Genomic DNA, 23,615 nt, shown 5'->3' with positions numbered 1-23,615 from the left:
GCTGAACAGAAATATGAGACTTGCACAGCTCATACAGTGAACTGCAGAACAACAGCATTGAAACAGTGACTGCGATGTTTGTATTGCGTAGAAACCCAATTTTACCCCAAATGCTGTAATAGCCAGTTTGTTCAGTTGTGTGCTGAAGCTATGAGGCAAATGTTGTTAATAAGCAAAGGAACCTCATAGCCAGCAGTTGGACATTATTGAAATGAAATCCAGGATTGGCTGGTATAAATGGGCTAGCAGGGCTAAAACTCTCTGTCCATCAAAGATAAAAATGACATTAAAAAAAGTATAATTTCTGGCATCCACATCAGATTATTTGCTGTTAATGTCTTAAAGTTCATTATTTTGGACTCTTATGGAACCACCACCAGTGGTCAAAAGAAAAATGCACAGAATGTTATGAAGAAGTGAGGCTTGGGCTGATTTTTTTGTACCCCAGACTGTAGATTCATGCAGCCTATCAGTGACAGTCATGTCAGGCGATTACACAGTGTTGAGCTATTTACAGATTTTAGATTTTAACCCTCATCTAATATCATGAATACTCATCACTGGATATATCTTAATCATAATATGTTCTCACTTCAATCCTTGTTGAGTTGTTCAGCATCTCAAACAACTAAGACAGCACATAGTTTGGTGTCATTCCACACAGGCATCAGACCCAAGAATGAAGCAAGGACCAAAGACCCAAAGACTGAAGGCAATATTGTAAGTTAAAGGTCATTCAAATGATAATCCAAAGCATCCAATTGGATTTGCATATTATTTTTTAAAATACAGACTAATTCTGCTGTTTTATGTACAAATGGTATTATTGAGCCAAATTCTGACTTTTGAGACAAGTATGTGTTGATTTCAACATAGAATTCGCACTACACTAAATTGGTAAACTCCAGGATTTCTGACATCAAAGATGTCTTGGTTTATTGACAACATATGAGTTAATGCGGGAAAAAAATCACTTTTAACACTACTGTTTCTTTAAATATGCTCTATAATTGAGATTACACTAAAGGCTTTTAGTGGCGTATAAAGTCAGTATTCCACTACCTTGTAAAGCTGCAGTGGATATCCACATGACATGCCGTATAGCTTGGCTGGGATTAAGCACAGGGCTGAGTGGAATGGTACATGCAATCAGGAGGGGCTAATGCGTCATGCAGTGACACGTTTACAAGCCAAGGTCACTAGAGAGAAAGTAAGCGGTGGAAGCACTGTGTGAAATCAAAGGCGCTGTATGATATATAGAACCCACGGTGATTTTCAATCTACGCTTTAACAACTGTCCAATCTTCTGCCCACACAGTCCGGCCCCCCTCCATGTTAATTATCTGTTCTGCTTTCCAGTGCAGAGCAGAGGCCTTAAATTGGTCCCATTTGTTTCAATTAGCCACAGGCACTGACCTCAGCACTGTGTTGAGCAACAAGAGCTGACAAGAAACTTGGGAGAAACCACAAATGTCTCACATCATTAGAATCTGCTGTACATGCAAAACATGAGTTTTTTTTTATACCATAACCTTGGCTATTGTGTATGAGACCATCATGAACTCACACATGGAGGCTTCCCAAGGTGGGCAAATTCTCATAATACAGAGTGTCCCAAAAGTCTCTATATATGGGGGAAATTATCACTTTTTAGCAAAATATCTTCCAAAATTTTTCATACTTATTTTATATTATTTTTTCAGATAGAATTTAAGAATGCCTTTGACAGAAGAAGAACGTACTGAAGCCATTCTCATGGCTGAATTGGGAAGCCGTCACAAGGTTGCGATGGACTTTAGCAGGAAACATGGCAAGCACATCACACACGACACTGTTGCCAAACTGCGAGCCGAAGTTGGGAGACACGACTCTGTGTGTGTTCACAAAGAAATGGCAATCATGTAGAGGAAGTTTTGTAAATAAAGTTACATTTTGCTAAAAAGGGTTAAACCGTATGGAGACTTTTGGGACACCCTGTATAAACCAGTTGGTGTTTTTCCGCACAAAACCCAACCTCCTACAGGAATCTGAGAGAAGGACAGCAGTGGGAGTTTTTTAGAGTCTAACATTAGATGTTGCCTCAGCACAAACACACACCATCCTTGCACAGTGTGGAATTATAACTGAGGTGTTATCATGAGAGAGTCCATGCCAGTACTGTTTGAAGTCCTTCAGAAAATGACAGAAACATCCAAGGTTTGCTACGCGTCAGTTTATCTTACTGATTCAGCCATTTAGAAGCTGCCATGCTGTTCTCTTCCCTTTGAGCACTTATTTGTATCATCCCATGTCATACAACTCTTTCTAAAAAAAGCTTGTACAAGTTTGACGTCAGACTTGTCTCAACACTGTCAGCTCCCTTTTAATAAGCATAAGATCTGCCTATATTTACAAGCCTTGTCACAGAAGGAATTCCCAGAGGAAAAAAATATTGCCCAAAGGTTGCTTTTCCTAAGCTCAGGAGACTTAGTGATTCTCAAATATCTCTCATTTTAGTATCAACAGCGTCTCATATGTTTCTCCTAAAATTCCTTCAGAGAAATAAAAGTAGACACAAATGAGACATGAGAAAGTTCTGAGAGAAAATGACTCAAAACAGAGAATGTGTTGTGAGAAACATGGGAGATCTCTTTATTGTCTTGCTGTAATCTCTTTCAAGACTCCATTATAGGAACATTTTATTGCTCTCCATTTGATGTTCATATAACCTCATTTCTGGCTAGGAGAAACATTCGAGATGTTAAACAGATCTTATTTTTCTTTTTTTTCCTCTGGGTTGAATTCAAGCTGAGTGTGGAAACTTGAATACACATTAGAAAGTCTATGCTGACAGTGCATCAGTATTCAGCCAGGAGAAGCTTTGTGTCCTTTTCTGTCAACATTAAAAGGAGCGGAGATGACCTGAACCATGCTGCCCTGATTACAATGCTAAATATTGCTTACTGTAAACCTTTTTTCCCACTCATAAGCATGTTTGTGGCCATTTCTGAATTGGTTGATGAGGGATGGATTAGCATTGAGGCTTTAGATATAGTCCAAAATGTGGTCCTATTGTTTGTTCCCATATTTTGTTAGGGCAGGTAAAGTGGTAGATAAGCCTTTGGAGGCTTGAGGGATGGAGTAAGTATCAATTTAAACTTCCAGAACCTACCCAGTAAGCATTTCAGACTGACATAATTTCTGTCAATCCATGTTAATGTAAAACAACAATGTAATGAATAACAACATTTCATTTCAGTCAGATTAATTTATGCTTTCAAACTGAGATCATGAAAGTAACTTCATTATTTGCTATCCAATTAGCTCTCATAGTGGAAAGTATCTAATTCATGCTCAAGAAGTTACTACAAGATGACATACATCATGGCCTATTTTGCATATTAATTGACATGTCATGATAATACTATATATTATATATTAATATGTACATATCACACTACAAAAAATATAGATCTAGAAAGAAGTCATCCTTGGTCATGGCACTACAAACTATTTATGTATTTACAGAACAGAGTCAAACCAGGCTATCAGAACCCTTAATAAACTGTAAAAATTGTCTCTAATATTGCACTATTATCCCCCTTCATATCATATCAAAGACTACAAAAACATCATGTCTTTTTTGAATCTTGTATACTTTGCACAACTACATTACACTACCTCAAAGCAAAATCTCCACCTTGCACCTGTGCACTTTCTATTTTTATTTTCTTTTTTTATTTATTGTTATTGTATTGTATTGTGAATCTGTTGTAATCATTATTCTACATTTCTATCTCTTAAATTTCTGTCTTGCTTCCCCCTTTACTATTTATTTCTGTTGTTATTATTGTACTGCTGTAGACTGCCTAAGCCTCACGAAAAGCATTTCAATGTACATTGTCACTGACACTTGTATATATGACAAATAAACCTGAAACTTGAAACTTGAACTTGAAACTTGAACCAACTATTTATGTACTCTCACTAGACATTTTATTAGGAACACCTGTACACCTGCTCATTCATGCAATTATCCAATCAGACCATTATGTAGCAGCAGTGCAATGCATAAAATCATGCAGATACAGATCAAGAGCTTCAGTTAATGTTCGCATCAAACATCAGAATTGGGAAAAATGATATCTCAGTGACTGCAGCATGGTTACTGGTGCCAGATGGGTTGGTTTGAGTATATCAGAAACTGCTGACCTCCTGGGATTTGACACACTGCAGTCTCTAGATTATATATAGAATGGTGTGAAAAACAAACAAAAAAAATACTGTTGATGAGAGAGGTCTGAGGAGAATGGGCAGACTAGGTTCTGGCTACAAGGCCATGGTAACTCAAATAACCCCCTCTTTACATCTATGGTGAACAGAAGAGCATCTCAGAATGGCCAACATGCCGACCCTTGAGGCGAATGTGCTACAACAGCAGAAGACTACATCAGGTGTCACTCCTGTCAGCCAAGAACAGGAATCTGAGGCTACAGTGGGCACAGGCTCACCAAAACTGGAAAGTTGAAGATTGGAAAACGTTACCTGGTCTGAATTTCGATTTTTTTGCTTACATGACAGTAAGTTCAGTCACTTCAATGGCCTTCCCAGTCACCAGATCTGAAGCAGATTACATCTTGTGTGGAAAAAAAAGATCAAATAATTGCATAAACTGAATATGCCATTTTTAAAAAATATATGACCAAGCTGTAATGTCTATGAACATTCTGAGAGAAAATCAACAAAAGTTTTAACGATCTATAACTATGATTTTTGACTTTTTTCTGTGGTAACTCTCAGTGGCAGGCAATATTTTGTGGTGAAGTCTTGAGAACAGTTGCAAATATTCACTTCTATACCCTTGTACCCTGAAGGATTCACACATTGTGAAAACAATGCACAGTTACACTATATGGCCAAAAAAACCTCCACTCTATTCAGTGGGGTTGAAGTCAGGGTGATTTCATTTAATAGTGATGAAGTGCTTTGAAAAGCTGGTTAGAAACTACATCTGCTCCCTCCTCCCCAGCTTCCTAGACCCATTACAGTTTGCATACCAGTCCAACAGGTCCACAGATGACATCATCAACTACACCCTACACACTGCCCTCTTCCACCTGGACCAGAGGAAAGGAAACTATGTGCGAATGCTGTTTGTGAATTTAACACGATTGTCCCCTTGCACCTCTGCAAAAAGCTCCAGGATTTGGGACTAAACTCCTCCATCTGCCATGGGATTCTAGACTTCCTGACCGGATGTCCCCAGATGGTCAGGATGGGAAACCACACCTCCTCCACGCTCACCCTCAGCACTGGAGCTCCTCAGGGCTGAGTCTTCAGCCCCCTGCTGTACTCCTTCTACACCAGTGACTGCACACACAGCTCCAGCAGGCTGGTGAAATTTGCAGACGATACAGTGGTGGTAGGCCTCATCACCAACAACGACGAGAAGGCTTACTTAGAAGAAGTGAATATCCTCTCCACATGGTGTCGGAATAACAATCTCTCCCTGAATGTCACTAAGACTGATCAGGAGATGATTATTGACTATGGGAAGAAGCAGGTGAGGAACTACAGCCCCCTGTTGATCAATGGGGCCACAGTTGAGAGGGTGAGCAGCTTCAAATACCTTGGGGTCCATCTCACAGAAGACCTGTTATGGACTACAAACAAACAGCTTGGCAACAAGAGCGCACCAGCGTCTCTACCATCTACGGCGTCTGGCCAGGTTCAGGGTCTCTCACTGGGTGCTGAAGGCTTTCTATGCTGGGGCTGTGGAGAGTCTTCTCACCGGAAGCATCACCACCTGGTTCAGAGGCACCATGGCCAAGGACCGGAATGTACTATCCAGAGTGATGAGGGCAGCGGAGAAGACCATCAGGACTTCTCTCCCCTGCATCACATACATCTACAGCCAGTGATGCAAGACCAGGACCAGGAGGATCATAAAAGACTTTCACCACCCCAGAAACAGTCTCTTCTCAGTGCTCCCATCATCCTGAGGACCAACACGGTGATTCTCAGGAGGAGTTTCTACCCTCAGGCAATCCAGCTACTAAATGAGAACACTTGAGAAGTCTGCATATTACTCTACAACACAGACACACATACACAAACAGTTGCACTATGAACAAACAAAAACTCTTGTACTATGAGACCATTTTTTTGCCCACTACATTCCTCGAAAAGCTGCTAAGCATTCCTCCAAAAGCTGCTAAACATATTTTTACATATAACATCTATAGATTCTTTTCTATTTTATTTTTCTATTTTATTCGTTATATTCTGCTTTTATTATTTTCTGTTTTATTATGTATCACTGTTGCACTGTGGGATGAGGCACTAAGGAAAAACATTTCACTACATTAATACATCACATGTATGTAATATGTATGCGACAAATATGCGACAACTTTCAACCTTAACAGACTGAGACACATATGAAACAGGATTTTGAAGGTCACACCCATGCTTATTCATAATATTGTAAACAGAAATAGCATATATGGACTCTGAAAACTGTTAGTGTACACAATTTCACAGATTTCAGTTTTTTCTTACTTGGCACAAAATGGGTTTTTGTGTCTGTGTATGTGTGTGTGTGTGTATGTGTGTAAAAAATATATGAATACAGATGAATAAATGAATACAGATGTACTCCATTGCTTCCCATTTCCTGGCCTTAGTGGCTCAATGCCACTTACATTTAGATTGAATAATACCTTTAACAGGCATAGATGCTAGAGAAGAGATTAGAGGATGGATGAGGGAGGGAGAATGCAGGCAAAAAGCAGAGCAGTAGAATGCATACAGTGATGTAATGGAGCAAGGAGGAAAAACACTGACAATATAAATTAGCCTTGCGCCCAAAAAAGAAAAGACAAACATTCAAGGTGAATTAACGACATTTTGCATCAGTGACTAATCGGGGTGTAGGAAATAAGGGTGAGCACATATATAAGCCTGAGAGAAAGCCACAGAAGTGAGACTTATTGGATTTTATTATAGCACATCTGATGATGATAATGATACGTTTGCGCCTGTGAGTATTTGATTACGTGTGTGTGTGTGTGTGTGTGCGTGCACACAGACTTGCTGGGCCAGGGTATATTAATGATTCCTGACAGAGAGATATTAGCTTGTTACTTAATACCTCTACCGTTGTTATCCACAGTAGGTCACATTATGATATTGCTAATGAAAGAATAACAAGGCAGAGCTGCAGCACGTATGAAATCTAATCATGTAATGTTATGTGCATAATAAAAACTGCTCGAAGATGGCATCGAGCGTCAAAATGAAATGCTGATGGGAAAAAACACAATGCACTATTCACTTTGCTGCCGGAGGTAATTGATAAAATATTTATAAGACAGGGGTGAAAATGATTAAATATTAAATATGATTAATAATATGTTCACACAGCTCTGAAGGTTTCCTGAAGCGTGTATAATATTCAGGCAAATTCTCTATGAAAGGACGACACTACACCTACACCCTGATCCACAAAGTTCCTGTATGAGGAAACTGAAAGAGTAATACAGTGCAACTGGTGAGATCATTATTATGTTTGGTTTTTTTAATTTAATGTATGCATTCTTAGAAAAAAAGTGGTTCTTCTATGGTTCTTGAAATAGTTAAGGGTTCTAACTTTTTAACTGTTTTATTTGGAACCCTCTATGATAAAGAAACATTGTTTTAGGGTTTTATGTAAAAGGACCAACCCTTTGGTGTTCTAGATTTAATCTTTTCAGAGTGAAGCTTGTGAAATGCCAGAGAAACCGTTGGGATGTTTGTCCAGGTGTAGGTATAGAGTACTTTGCTGGACCACCTTTTCATGACTAAAAGAAAACCAAAAGCCTACAGATAAACCTGACTGGTGCTTTTTAGTGAAAAAGCTCCATCACATGCCTTTCTGTTTTAATCCTCAGCGAAGAGTTGCTTTTACTAATGTAATGATCAGTGGGATAGAACAAGAGCTTGAGTGAACATACTTTCAAAAAAGTGATTTCAGATCATGTAAATTTTGTTACATCTGAATATATTCTTAGAAGGGTGGCACAGCGATGCAGTGGGTAGCACTGGCCCCTCACAACTCCAGGGCCTATAGTTGAATCCTGAGCTTGAGTTACTATGTGTTTGAAGTTTCACAGAGTTCTCCCTATATCCATGTCCAGGTTTTTCCTCTCAGCTCCCAAAAACACGCCAGGAGATGATTGGCAACTTAATTTCCCCCTGGTGTGAAAAAGTGTGTGAGTATGTGTGTGCACGGTGCCTTGTAAAAGACTCGTGTCGCATCCAGGGTGTATGCCTGCCTCGCGCTCAGTGTTCCTAGGACAGACTCTTGTTTCCCCATGACCCTGACCAGCATAAAGTGATTACTTAAGATGAATGAATGAATGATATTCTTAGACTATATACTTTACCTAGTACCCGGATTTTCATTGTCTCAAATGTAACACTAACGGACCTCACGCAAATGAGATGCTACAAAACAGCCCTGACAGGAGCAAGCACCACTTTTATAACCAAAATCCCCTAATGTTTGCTCTAAACCTTTTGCTTCTAATTTGTGACTGCTGTGTAGCAGTGTTCTCCATATTTCTGACAGTTCCATCTTTTCCAGCATGTAGAGCAGGCCAAAAACACTACTTGCACTACAAATATATGAAGTATATGATTTCAGACATGGATGTGGGCATGACTGCAGCCAGCTAATACACAACATTCTGACACATGCCAGTGGCTTACCATGTCAGTGGCATGTGTCAAAATGTATATTATGTGATTTTAGACATGGCTGTAGATGTTACTGTGGGCAGGTAATGCATAACATTTAGACAAAACATTTAGCACAACCAAACAAGCAGCATGGACACTTACATCTCTCGCTCCTCCCCCCAGCGTTTCCAGCCACTCCTTTATCACTCTGTCCCACTGATTAGACAGCTCAGTGCCAGGCGTGCATCCTCTCAGCCTGGCCCCTCGCTCCTCCTCGTCACAGACACTTTTTGCACTAACCTTTCTGAGTGAGATTTATGTAATGGAGAATGGTTGTGTCATCTTAGCAAGTGAAAATATCTTAAATATTATCTAGTATTTCCTATGATAAGATGGCAATAAACCAAATATAAGATTATTAAACCTATTTCTAGATTATTAAACCTATTTCTTTTTTACTAATTTCAAGCTATTAGCAGATAATTTTGCTTATGTCTAAAAATAAAAAAATGCTACAATTAGCAAATTGACTAAAGACTATTTAAAGCTAGAAATTAGTACAAAATGGCTAGAAATAGGCTTCATAATCTTATATTTGGTAGATACTATATAAATTTGACTATATTCAAGGTATTTCCACTTGCTATTATGTATTATTTTGTGTATATATTACAGATGCTCTTATCCAGGGTGATCTCATTTATACACCTGAATAGTTGAGGGCCTTGCTCATGGGCCCAGTAGTGGCAGCTTAGTAGTAGAAGGATTTGAACTCATGACCTTCTAATCAAAAGTCCAACATCAGTGAGCTACCACTGTCCTACAGTGTTTTATCTGTCTACTTGTATTGTTAGGAAGATGTAGGACAATTCTATAGCTTTTATTTGAAAATTAATCATGACACGTCTAGCTCGCTGTCATTTTTGTATCATCTGTTCATTAGTGCAGCAGCGTACATTAGGCTGACGTCATGGTATCACATGGTATAGTACAAAACGGTTATTAATTGAACGTAACAAATCTGTCATGTACAAACACACTTTAATATCTTAAAAGCCATAGTTTCTATTTCCATGTATAGCTCTGCTTCCCTGTATCTTGTGTATTTGGACTGGTTCCTGATGTCTTGTGTGTTCTTGGATTTGTTTGCACCAGATGCTGATTCTGGTTTTCTTGTGCCCTTATTTATTGGTAATGTACATTGTGCCCTTGGGTCCAAACCATGTTGTATTATGACAACTGTTTGTGCCATCTAGTGTACTAACAAGTATCTCTGTAGCTTAACATACAGTATATAAGATGCAGAGAAAGAAGTGAATGCTTAGAGAGACGTCAACCCATCTTCCAAAGTGATACACTGCATTCCAAAGCGATGCTTAGTCACTCCCGTCTTTCATAAATCAGTTTCCAGTGTCCTTGCAAATTGCATAATGGGGGTCATGTTTTTTTTTTTTTTTTTTTTTTTTTTTTGAGTGCATGGATAAATCCAGATGAAACCAGAATGCAAATGAAGTTGAGATTTTGCCAATAGAGCACAATGTCTGTAGGTCTGGTCACCGTCAATAAGGGATGAATGATAATTAACGGAAAGGCAAGAGTAACAGACAAGATTTCCATGGCCATAGATACATACCCATATTGGATCATATATCATGAGCTGCATATGAAGTAGTGCCATGAACTTAATGCAAATTACTGTCCTCATACATATTTCCTACTGTACAAACAACAGGATTCAAGAGTCTGAGTTCGCAACTGAGAGCAGATTTTATTTTAATTATTAATTAGTCCAAAGTGTGTTCTTATTAACTAGAAGTAGTAAGAACAATGATTTTGCATGGTACAAAATAACCTACGTACTATAGTTCTCAAATAATATGGCCCTTTCTATACTTTCAAAGCATGATTGTGGTTTCAACACCTCTCCAAAAAATGTCCTTTGTGACCATTTCACAGGTGTATATTGACTTATGGCCAAGTGTTTACTACCTCCAGAGCAGTTTTTCTCCATCCTATATTCTTATGTTTGCACACATGTGCAGTGGAGAAACATAAGATATTAGATTGCTTGTATACATGTCCAAAATAATTTGATTATTGGGCTGAAATCCATTAATGGATTTAATCTTATATAACTAGATGAAACCTTTTTTCTGAAGGTGTAACTACCAAAATTAGATAATGTTCTATTTATTAGTGTATGTTAAAGGATAGATACTGCATCACATTGAGGACCATACTGAGTGTAAATCTGTACTGTAACATGCATGTATTACCCTCTGAATGAAATATGTGGCATCAAAATTATTTGGAAATACAAATCAAGTAATGTGTGAAGAGAATATTCTTATAGATTTAAAATTGATTTCACTCTGTGTGCTATGATTTTCATTCTAGCAATGATAGCAGCTTTTTTATTCATTTTAAATGACCATTTAAATAAAACCAGTTCTTGGTAGTGGACTCATACTTTTGGACCCTGCGCTATTTCCCTGTTTACTGTACCGACTGGAAAATCTTTGCAAGAACACAGTCATCCATGTGTCCAGATTACTAGATCCCTTGCATGCCTCTGCACTGCTGTGTCAGTATTCTGAGCACGCTTTGCCCTGCTTCCTTTGAATATCCCATCAGCGGGGGGTAGAGGGGGGGTAGCGAGTGAGCTGTCACATGCTGGGGTGATAAAACAGTATGGAGGATATGGGTGAGCCATTTACAGCATTCCTTTACAATTAATAGCACTACAACCAAGGCTTCCCCTAACCACACTTTATGCCACAATCTCTCTCTATCCATCTCCATTTCTGGAATGGTGAAACTGAGCAACATTACTCTCCTTAATAACTTCCTCATGTAATTGTTGCTTTCTCATCTATTGTGAGATGAAAGGTGAAACCTGAGTCAGCTGTACTGAAGATAATGTTCAATATACAGAGATCTGTAGTGACTTTCTGTTGATGGCCACAGTTACTGCAGCTTTATGTCCTGCAGCTTTACCTCTGATCTACCCTTTCTGGGAAGGATAACAGAGACAGAGACATATTCAACTCCATATTTACTGGTAATTGTCATAAGTATAAGCAAAAATGAATAATAATGCAATGAGTCATATTCAACACATGGAAATTTAAAGTTTTAACATAAATATTTCTTCAGTAGTGAATTTTTTCTATTGCATATCAAAATTATGGATGCAGGTTTTTTTTTTCTGAAGCTTTCCCTGGAGACAATAACAGCACTATGATTCTTTCTGTAAAGGCTGGAGACACTTGTACAGGATCTTGTACAAGTCTTCATGCAGAACATATTTTATATCCTGCATCCATCTCTGCATTGCTTTTAATGCACAATCCATCTTACATCTTCCTCCTGGCAGAGGCAACAAAGCTTTGGGTTAAAATATCCAGGTATGTAGCAGATTTCTTGATGCCATCAATCTTTAGGTCAAATATAAAACAGCTATACAAAACAAAGCTCCATCCACCACCTTATTTTGAGTATACAGTCCCAGAGCTGTTGGTGTGCTCAGCCAATTTTGTTCTGATCTGACCATAACACCTGATTGATGACACAGCGGTTCCAGTGAAGTGTTTACTTTTTGTTATATCCATTACTAGATTTGTGCAGGTCGACAACTATCTTCTCTTTTGTGTTGAAAGTTGTGTTGAAAGTCCCCATGGTGATGGATGTCAAAGCGAATTTTACATTCATTCTCCAGTAACCATTTTATTCTGGCCATAATGGATCCAGAGCCTATCCCAGAAACACTTGCTGTGTTCTGTGGAATACACCCTGGATGTAATTCGAGTCAGTTGCAAGGCAACATGCACACACACACACACACACACATATACACACACACACACACACACACACACATTCACACACTCATTCATACCTAGTGCTAGTTTAGAGTAGCCACCTAAATGCATGTTTTTGTAAGTGGGAGAAAAGTGAAAAAACAAGGAAGAAAACCACAGGGACACAGACAGTCTCCGAATATCAGGAAGGAACTGAGGGCCCTGGAGTAGTGCGGTGGCAATGCTACCTGCTGCCCCACCATGCCACCCTGCACTTTACATTCATTAAAGAAATTTTGGCCAGAGGCAGCAACAATTTCTAGAGAACGAGCACAATAAAAAAAATATATAATCTATCAAGGATGACAGGTTGCAGAGGTGTTGTGGGTCTTGGATAGTCTGTCTTAGACACTCTGTTAGACAAACCATCAATAGACATGACCTAGCTTATTGACTGATCCTTTCAACACCTCATAAAATGTATCAATGGTGTCTGCTTGAATTGAATTGGAAATTGTGATACCAGGGACCAGGGACAAGTTAATAGTCTATAGATTATCCACTAAGCATCAATAGCTATGCAATGGACTATCCAAATAAACAGAATAGATGAGTAGTGATGATATATTGTGCACAATAATAAATATCACAGTATATCACATAATTGGCATGTGGCTTATTTAGAGTAATCCAAAATCAAAATAGAGCAGCATTTGGAATCTAGCAATCTAGCAATCAAATCCAGGTGAATAATTGTATAAACAGTTGGCTTTGTCTTCCAAAATCATTATACTAACACACTTTAATGACACAACATTGCAGCAATGAGGTTCCCACTTTTGCAAAGATGAGAACAGAAATGGTTTACAGCTCTATTTGCAGCACTACCAAATGAGTGCTTTCAATTAAGGCACTTTCAGGTAGTTAAGAGAAAAGAGAAATCCTAAAAGAGAAAATTGTTGAGCTGATGAATTTCTGATGTATTCACATTTGTGACTCACTTAGTCTGGCGTATATTACTGCATAACCTGCATTCAAGTACTGTAGTCAGTTCAGTGTGATTGAGGTTGAGAATTAAGTGCCAAGCATTTATATATTCTTTCCTATGCACTACTACATTATAATAGCAAAAGTGTCACGCAATGTGCACTGTCAAACAAATCATGAAACACTTACCTCACATGTTTGATACAGTAATTATATAAAGCGTTTCATTAAAGAGTGAAAATCTGTAATATATAAATCAAATGCAAACTATATTATCTAAATTACTTTGAATGAACAGTCTGAATGATTGTGAAAGTTATTGTAGTGTAAAAACATTACCGTACTTTTCCTTTAAAACACTGCCTTGGTCACACCTGGCTTTTTTTAATGAATGAGTACTTTCTTTGGTTTTCTTCTCTTCTCTGATTTAATGGTGATGTGAAGGGGTAGATGCGTCATGGACAATTTGATAGATGGTATCTGCTTGCAAGCTGAATTGTTTAGGCTTATGTCCACTTCACTAAGGCACATAACCATCCAAAAATCTGATCAAAGTGTGACATTCACAGTGTGAAAAAAACACACTTAGTTAGCAAGGTTTTAGACATCTTTATGTAACCTGACTGCTTTGTTAAACTGGCTCCTTACCCACCATGATCTTTAGAGGAAGATAGCTTAGGCAAGAGTAGAAAGTAAATAAAACATATTCATTCGAAAGTATCTCACAAGGAGAAGAACCCAAAGAGGCTGATTTTAATCAAAACCCAATTTTTGACTGTTTGCCAGAATTCAGCCGCAGTGCCAACTGATTGCTTTTCCCAGACTGCCACATAATTATACCTCCCTTAGGAGCTTTAACTGCTGCACATGTGTTTTTTTTCTGAAGACATGCTCTGCTGATGGACTTTGGGTGAAATAGATTTCCGTTACTTGTTAGGTACACGTCTTGGCTGATTGACTACATTTAAGTGGAAAAGTGTGTACATTTTATTTTATTGCTGAACCATACCTTTTAAGGTTGGATGACTAGGTAGGTCAATTCATTAGACACAGCCCTGTCACACAAGTTTGGGATCACTGCAAATAAAACATTACTAAAAAAATGGCAAGGTGTCCTCAGACCTTTGGCAGGCAGTGTAACAGAGCTGATTAGCAGGCTTATATTATTGAGGCTGTATTGCAGAAGCTGTTGATGATCAGCTCTTCTTGCTGAACATGCTGTAGCATGTCATTATAATTTGGTGGCCATTATAATGCAACACCACCATTCAGTCTGACACCTTCATACATGGCTCTTGGTAATTAAGTTACTCCTGAATAATAAATATTTATGGGAGCCAAAATCAGTAAAACATATTCACTGTGTCTGTTTAACCATGAACATTCAAAAATTGTTATTGTGATCCATAACCAGGGTCAAAACACATGCAGACATTTTGAAACAGAGGAGTATCCATATTCGTAATCTGGATAAACAGTATATACAAACATTGCTTGATACACAGACTAATAGTGGATAGAATCATCTTAAAAAAAATATAAACAGGTCATAAATTAAATAAGGTTCAGAAATTCAGGTAGCAAGAGACTTTGCAAACATGAGTGTATTTATGAAAGAGAGGCTTATCCTACATTCACACTAGTAATCGTTCGAGCCAGTCCTTACAATTTGTCACTCGGCATATGTAATTTGTATAGAATTGAGCCTGAGAAATGTTATTTGCATTGCTGCTGCTTTGTTTTTTGTGCTATCGCTGAAATTGCCCCTTCCTGTCATACATATACGTACAAAATTAATGTTTGTCTGCCACTTTGTTGTTTGCTAGTGTGAACACAGGGTCAGGGGTGATTAGGGGTGTGTTCAAGGCACAGTTGGAGCAGAAGGATATCAAGAAGTAAGCAGGAGTTTTCTGTAACAATTCTGGAGTTGTGCAAGTATGATAGGATGCAAGTGCTGAATCATAGCATATTAAGCAAATTCCGGTTATCTTAGCTATTTCAAGCATGAGGCACACAGTTGACATGCAGACTGAGGGGCAATCCATACTCATAAATCAGGCTCACAAAAAGGAGCAGCAACCAGAAAAAAACACAGGCAGTAAACCAGGCCACTAGAGGAAAATAGGACAAAAACCAATGGCCTAGGATCAAAGAAAAATGCACAAAAACACACAAGATATCACAAGGATAGGTGGAAAACAGATAGCTTAAAGCTGCCTAAGATTTGGAGGCACAGCGGGTAGTATTTCTGCCTCACAGCTCCAGGTTCCTTGGTTCAATCCTGAGCTTGGGTTATTGTCTGTGCCAAGTTTTGTTCTCCCTGTGTCTGTTTGGGTTTCCACTGGGTGGAATGCAACAGGAAGTGAATTTGTCTACATTCAATTCCCCCAGGTGTGAATGTGTCAGTGCATGGTGTATTCAGGCTTCATGTCGATTTTCATGGGATGGGCTCTGAATCACTGTGACCCTAACCGGCATAAAGTGGTTACTGAAGTTGAATGATTGAAACAAATGCTGGAGATTTGAGAATGTTTCCCTCTCTTGTAGAAAAATTCTACTCGAAGCTACTCATGGAAGAACATCTCATAATATGGGTTGTGCCACACCCTTCTCCATTATGAGGGAGTATAATGAGGGAGTAACTCCCTCTCTACTAATAATGTACTCTAGAAATATGTATCATGGAATTCACACTCTTCAGCCTTCAGAAAACAATTGCTTTTCGACTGGTCTCTGAAGGACTTTTTTTTTTAAAAAAAAACATAATTATTGTGTTCTCCTATTAAATTGGGGTTTAATAAAATATTATCTATGAATCTGCATATCATATCTCTATGGCTGTCAAATTACAAATGCCTGAAACACAGAGTGGTTGTTAATTGCTAAATAACCATTGTGGCCCGATGTGGTGCTAAATGTGATTTTCCATTCAGTCATGGTAGCTGATTTTAGTTGTTCAAAGTTAAAGGAAACAAGGAACAATTGAAAGCAACATTTATCAGTAATATTGGGACTATGAGAGTCAATACATGACAAGAGGCTCCCTACGTTTTTCTGGACAAAGAAGAATCTGGCTGACCTTTTGAGAATAGTTTGAGAGCCTCGGCTGTATACGCCATACTCCATGGCCATGTTCTCATCAAGGGATGTCTGTTAAATGTGAGAGCTAGGGGGTGCAGTGTTAGATAGTAGATCAGTCATAAGATCTGTTAGGAAGGAGATGCCTTAGCACATGCCTTAGGCTGACTGAAGACCTCTCAATATTCTGAATAGCCTGCAAGAATTTCAGGTTGCTGTTTTACTTGAGGGCTTTCTACAGAGGTTGATGCTATAGTGATGATGGTATCAGAAATAAATTACATTGATTTCATGACATTAGGAGGGATCAAACTAGGATTTCGCATTCTGACCAAGAGACTTGAGTGTTGTGGGTTTAGAGCAATGACTGTATATATGAGTGGACAACATGGCACCATTTACTTTGATGCCTTTTTTTTTGTTTGAAATGGGAGTCTTGCAAAAAATGGAGCCAGAGCATGTGCAGTAGAAATGGCCGGTCAGTGGGCCTGCCCATCTCTAGCCCATATTGATGATAGACACTACTTATTTGGATCAGGAGCACACACACTGTGAAATATTACCTGAAATGCAACTTAAGATGTTACATCGGCTCAAAGTAGCAAGTACAACATTATTAATTAAGTGCTAAATTGTGGTTGTATAATTTTTTTGCAAGTATATTGATTATACTGTTGTCAGGAAAAGATTTTAGAGCTTTGAGTCATGACTGGCTGAGCTACCATTTGCTATCTAGCCGATATATCCATAATTTTAATCAAAATAATGTAAGTATAAGTAGCTAATGTAAGGTACAAACCGAAAATATACTGGTTAACAGCAGTCAAGATTTACACTCAACATAACCTATTTTTTGAAGAAAGAAATCACTAGCTCGGAAACCTGCATTGTGTTACCCATCTGAATAGAGAAGTGCAGTGTTTTACAAGTTTACAAATATCAGAACAGTGAGCTGGCATAGACAAAATGAGCAACGAACCAGAAAAACTTCCAGTGAGATTCTGCTAGACAGATAGAGATTCAGTTTACGGCAGAACAAGACATGGCTTTTCTACAGAATTATCAAGAGCTTCAGGTGCATGTTGGAAAGAGTGTGCATGATCAGGAGTCTCGCCTGTCATGTACAAAACTGTCAATCACCTCATCAAATGCACTCTTTTATTTATCGTCCAATAACTTCTATAAAACACATTTATCATAAGGAAAAAATACTGGGGGAGATATGAGGGACAACTGAACTTGTAAAAACGAAAGAATGCTATTCCTGAAAATAATTTGTGCAGATGTAACTGTAAGTTCTTTTGTCCTAAGTATGTTTGGGTCATGTAAGTTTGGGTCCTATCTCATTTACGAACAAGGGAAAGGGCAGGGTTAAATACTGTACTGCAACCAGCCACTAGAGGGAAATTAAAGAGGAGGACATCTCACAATGCATGGCACTAGTATCTACGTGGTTGTGAACAGTTTGATTTATGATGACCTCCCTCGCCAACTGGCTCGCATGCATCGGCAGCTTCAGTGACTGAGTTGAACATGGTGCACTTTATTCGAACGAGTTTCCAGTCAGTGTCAATAAGTGATGAACGATGAAATGTAGTGTTCTAATGATGTATCCTAACAAGACTGACAAATGGTAATAAATTTGAGCACACTTATTGTACCAGAAGACCTTGTCCAGTAGCAGGTTGGACAGGGCACTACTTGATGCCATGCAGCCTCTGCAGTAGAACAGATTCTCCAGATGTTTCTAAGATTCAGCAGCTTGTAACTTGGAGCTGCTGATCTATATTGGTTCAGGATTTGAATATGTTACCTTTTCTATGGGATACAATGTGTGGATAGGAGCAAACTTTCTTTTCTAAGTGAGCAGTTTATTGAGATGAATTGCCAAGTCAGTGACTGAATCCACAGGGAGATGACTATCACTTCAGGCTGATTTGGTAATGAAACATGCCGATTATAGCTGGCTCATTCCACCCACCACCTGCAGCCAGTGTCCTGAACTCCAAGGTGACGTCTCTCACTGTGTTGTCCGTATTTGAGAGTTAGTAAGTGCTCCCCTGCCTCTTTGCCCACATACTGCAAAAAATGACATCTTAGCAAGTGAAAATATATTGAATTTAGTCAAATTTATCTGTTTTTTCCTCTTATAAGATAAACCAAATATAAGATTATTAAACATATTTCTTCAAGCTTGAAATAGTCTTGTTCTATGGACAGATAATCTTGCTCATTTTAAGCATTTACTTCTAGAAAGAAGCCAAATTACCTGCCAATAGAATAAGAAAATGTAAAGCTTCAAATGACTAAAATGTCCTGACATATGTTAAATAATCTTATAGTTGGTTTATTTGAATCTTATAATAGGAAATACTATAGAAATTTCACTATATTCAGGATATTTTCACTTGGTAAGATGTCAGCATTTGCAATGCAGTGGGGTGGTTGAAGAGGTTGTGAATTAAGTTCATGATCACGCAAACTCACCGCTAGTTAGCCATACAGCAGTGGCTCAGCCTAAAGCCTTGCCCATGAGCAATAAGTTGCATGATTGTAGAATTATCAGACAGGAGATTGAGTGGCAAGAATTTTGTACATTGGAGGAAATCACTTGACACTTGATGAATCTTGATTATACAATATATGTTGGCGTGTGAGTCTTCTGATTGTTCACATAACTGGGTGTGGAGTTTGTCACCCTACACAGCTGTTGGCTGGGATTCATGTGTAGTATAGTTAAGCCTAATGGAACTGGTTTCATGAATGGGCAAAGTTAGTGGCATCGATATGGGCGATAATAGGGAACAGTGAGATATCAGCTTTAAAAAGTGTTGTTTTCAGGAGATCTCCAGGACAGTATGCTCTGAATGCTCTCACAATTGTTATTGGAATAAAAGTAGTCAGATGGAATTCTTGTTTTTCTGGCAACCCTCTATGCGAAGGCAGAGATATGTCTGGCAGGGATGCATAACATATGCACAACATTGCACAGCATTGCTTATGTAGCACCTTCGAATCTGTCTGCCAACTGCCTGAGAAATCAGTGCCTACTGCTTCTAAAGGTCACAGCGTATAAAACAAAAATTTATGTCATGTATATTAAAAGGCCACAAGTATTGCTGAAATGTTAATTAAAAAATAAATAGCCCTGTCATTGGAACGGCAAGCGTGTGCACACATCACCATCCAAGGTGCACGATAAATCGGTCAGCGCTTTAGCATGTAATAAACCTGTCAGCAGGCAATAGGGATTTATACAGTACAATACAAGCAGGGGAAGACATACATAATGCAGGCAGTCATTATGGGGTATGGTAGCTCAGTTATGGTAGCTCAGACTCTGTGTTAGTAGCCAGAAGATTGTAAAATCCTAGGACCACCAGAGATACTGTTGGGTCCATGAACAAGACCCTTAACCTTCAGTTGCTCAGCTTGAAATGGATTCTTACTCCCTTGTCTAAAAGTCTCCACCAAATAAATAAATGTGACTGAAAAAAATAGATATAGAAGATGTAGCATCCAAGGATAATGGGTTTGCATCAGCTTCCACCAACTTACAGGGGAGACTAGTGTGTTTTGGTCAAATGTGGGAATTTTAACCCTGACATTTTAAATTGTTCTCTCTTTTTTTAATTAAATCTCAAAATGAGGGTTCATATTGCATTTCATTTGTCCTTTACCAGGTTCTGTCATTTATACATTAAATGTTTTGGTCGAAATTTTGCTCGTGTGGCACCTTTTTTTTTTGCTTTTGGATTTCATTGTTCAGTTGACTATATAAAATGCACAGTACAGTATAAGGCTTCACTATCTTTATTCAAGTCAAGTGGGTTTTTGTTGTCATTCCTCTATATAGCTTGTATACATTGGAACAAAATGTCATTTCTCCAGGACCATGGCGCAACACAGAACAGTACGCAAGACTACATAAAGTATGCACAACAGTGTGAGACGAGAGCAGGGTAATAAATACACATAACAGAAAAGAGATACACATGACAATAAATACACAGGACAGTAAATAACACAGAACGTGGGCTGTACACTGTAAACTATTTTGTGATGTAGAAGCAACAAGTATAGCAGCAATATTGGCAGCAAAAAAGGAGTTCTATAATAAAAAGTGACTGACGCAGCTTTGTAAAGTGCAGTTGTGCAATGTTTTTGAGTCATACTGGTTTAGGTATTTGACTAGCCCAGGTGAGCATTGGGAGGCAGCAGGGTGTTGAGTAATCTGACTGCCTCAGGGAAGAAACTGTTGTGGAGTCTGCTGGAAGTGGTATGGATGCTCCTGTACCTTCGGCCATATGGCAGGAGGGTGAAGAGTCCATGAGAGAGGTGAGAGGGTGGCTTTGTGGATGCAGCAGTATTGTACAGAAATAAGCCACTTAGTAATGTGAAAAATGTGATATAGTAAGATACGAACATTGAACTTTGTGCCAAAAGAACTGCAATAAAATCCTGCAGTGAAAGCTCTTTGTATTCATCATGTCGTGTGGTGCATTAGTTCAGAAAGAGCAGCTCCAGACGGATGACTTGCTTGCGATTTCGCTCCCCAGCTGCTCTTTTTGACACTGCACTTTTCTAAGGGCCAAGAAAGTTCTCTCACAGTAACTAATTCTCAAGTGTTCTGGGGGGGGGGTTGGAGGGCATTAGAAAATAAAACACTCGTTTTGATAGATGATGTAACTCTGATGTATTTACTTACTTGTTTTTAGTGTTTGTAAAAAATACTGCATTTTATGCAATGTTATAAGAAAATCTAATTTGTTTTAATATATTCAGTTGTTCCTGAGTAATGCCAGCTCACTTTAAAAACTTTCTCAATTTAATGGCAAAGAAATGAGAAGGAAAGAAAGGAGAATTATTACACATTTTTCATGACCAAAGTATAACCTAAAGAATGTTTACTGCATAAGTACAAAAAACAGCAAACCATAAGACAAGAATGATACTATACCTTTTTTTTTTCAGATTACTGCAGAGATATTACTGCAAGACAATACAAGTGATAGCTAGCTATACTGTATGTATGTAATAGATATCCCAGTTAATCTTCACATTGCTGATACTCTTACAAGCATTTTCTACATTTTTTATATTATAAATAATATAAAAATAATATAAAACCAAAAATATCATCTTAGAATTAAAATATTCTTTTCACTGTGAACACTCTCTTCAAAGAAAGACTTTGACAGAACAGCTTGTTAGAATGTCATTTGTTTATTGTTTAATCATGAAAATAACATGCACTGTTATAAAATAGTTTTTATGCCATTTTCCAGTACAAAATATATCATAAATCCAACAATTATCAACATTTTCCTCTGTAATAAGCTTCTACATAGGGATATGAATGCACATGTAACATTTCATGAATACAGGTAATCTGGAAGCTGAGATTTTTGATCCTGAAGAAAAAAAAAAAAGATTTTTAAAAAGTGATTTTAAAAATAAATGTGATTTCATGTACAATAATAAGTGTAATTAATAGTAATAAGTGTGGTTTATATGGTTTAAAGGAACCTGACAGATACTATGGGTCAGTTATGTAATATATGACATAATGACACATAACATTCATATTTATAGCAGGAAACAAGCTTTTCAGGGATATATGACATGACGTGATTGTGAAGTAGGCGGAGCTTAAAGCCTTCTTGATAATTGCTCACTTTCAGATAATGGGGTTCTGAATGTACAAAAACAGTAAAATAAACACATAACTGCTGAGTTTAGACATTATTATTTTGAATGTGTTTTTGCCTTTGTGGTTTCCAGGATTCTTTAAAGCATCACTATATTGGCATAATTGTCTAGTTTAAAAAAAATTCTCAGCTACATTTGACTTTGACAAATTTATTGGAATATGTGCAAACATTATTATAAAAATTTTAATATTACACAATTCATTTCAATTTTACAATTTACCTTTTTTCTCAATAACCAAAATTACTCTCATTAAAATTCTTTTTCCAATAATAGTATTTTCATGGACACCTTTAAAGAATACTTATAAGAATATAAATCGAAACAGTAAACCTTGAAAAAAACTATATACAGTATTGTGCAAAAGTCTTAGGCACCCTATTTTTGTAGTACAAATTATTGTTATACATGTTTATTTCCAAACATTACTTTTCCAACAAAAAAATGAAATGTTACAGAAAAATGTTATGTAACAGATTATATTAGAGACTTTTTTTTTTTTTTTTTTACAAAAAACATAATGAAGGCTGCTGGGTTTTGCATGCAAAAAACGGAAGCAAGTGCAACAGTCAAAGGCTCCAGAAGAACTGTGGCAGGTTCTCCTAGATGCTTACTCAGTAAAGCTTACTAGCTAATTTCCTTATAAAACTCCAAAAATACCTGAGACTAGTATTTTTTTAAAGCAAAAGGTTTTCACACCAATTATTAACTTTGTGTAGTTTATTACTGTTTACTGTGCTTTATAGTATTTTTTATGTTGAAACATTTAATTTCAGTATTTTGAAGGCATCTTTGCTTTACAGCATTTCTTTGCATGTGCCTAAGACATTTGCACAGTACTGTATATTGAACTTAAACACTTAAGGTAGGGTTAGCTAGCAACCTAGCAACCATTTGTTGTCTTGGACCTACGAGTGGGTCATCATCATTTGAAAGATCATTCTATAATTGAGTCTTAACCTCCTGCCAGGTTGACCAAGGACCAGGTTGTATTTGGTGTGACAACCCTTTGCTTAAAAAATTAGTAGTCTCAGATACAATTTGTGCAGTTTTATAAGGAAATTAGCTGTAAGTTTTACTGAGCAATTTGCTGTTCTTCTGTAAGTTTTACTGAGCAATTTGCCACAGTTCTTCCGGAGACTTTGTTGCACTTGCTTCTTATTTTTGCAGTAAATCCCAGCAGCCTTCATTATGTTTTTTTTTGTCTGAAAAGTGGTCTCTTACATAATATGCTGGAAAACTAATGTTTGGAAATCTAAAATGTTTTTGCACTGACTCAATAATGTAGAAGTCATAAGATAAAAATGTATAACAAAGTTTGTACAAAAAAAAAAAATA

Source organism: Pangasianodon hypophthalmus, chromosome 11 (assembly GCF_027358585.1).
Source record: "Pangasianodon hypophthalmus isolate fPanHyp1 chromosome 11, fPanHyp1.pri, whole genome shotgun sequence".
NCBI lineage: Eukaryota > Metazoa > Chordata > Actinopteri > Siluriformes > Pangasiidae > Pangasianodon > Pangasianodon hypophthalmus.
This window is presented reverse-complemented; position numbering follows the sequence as displayed.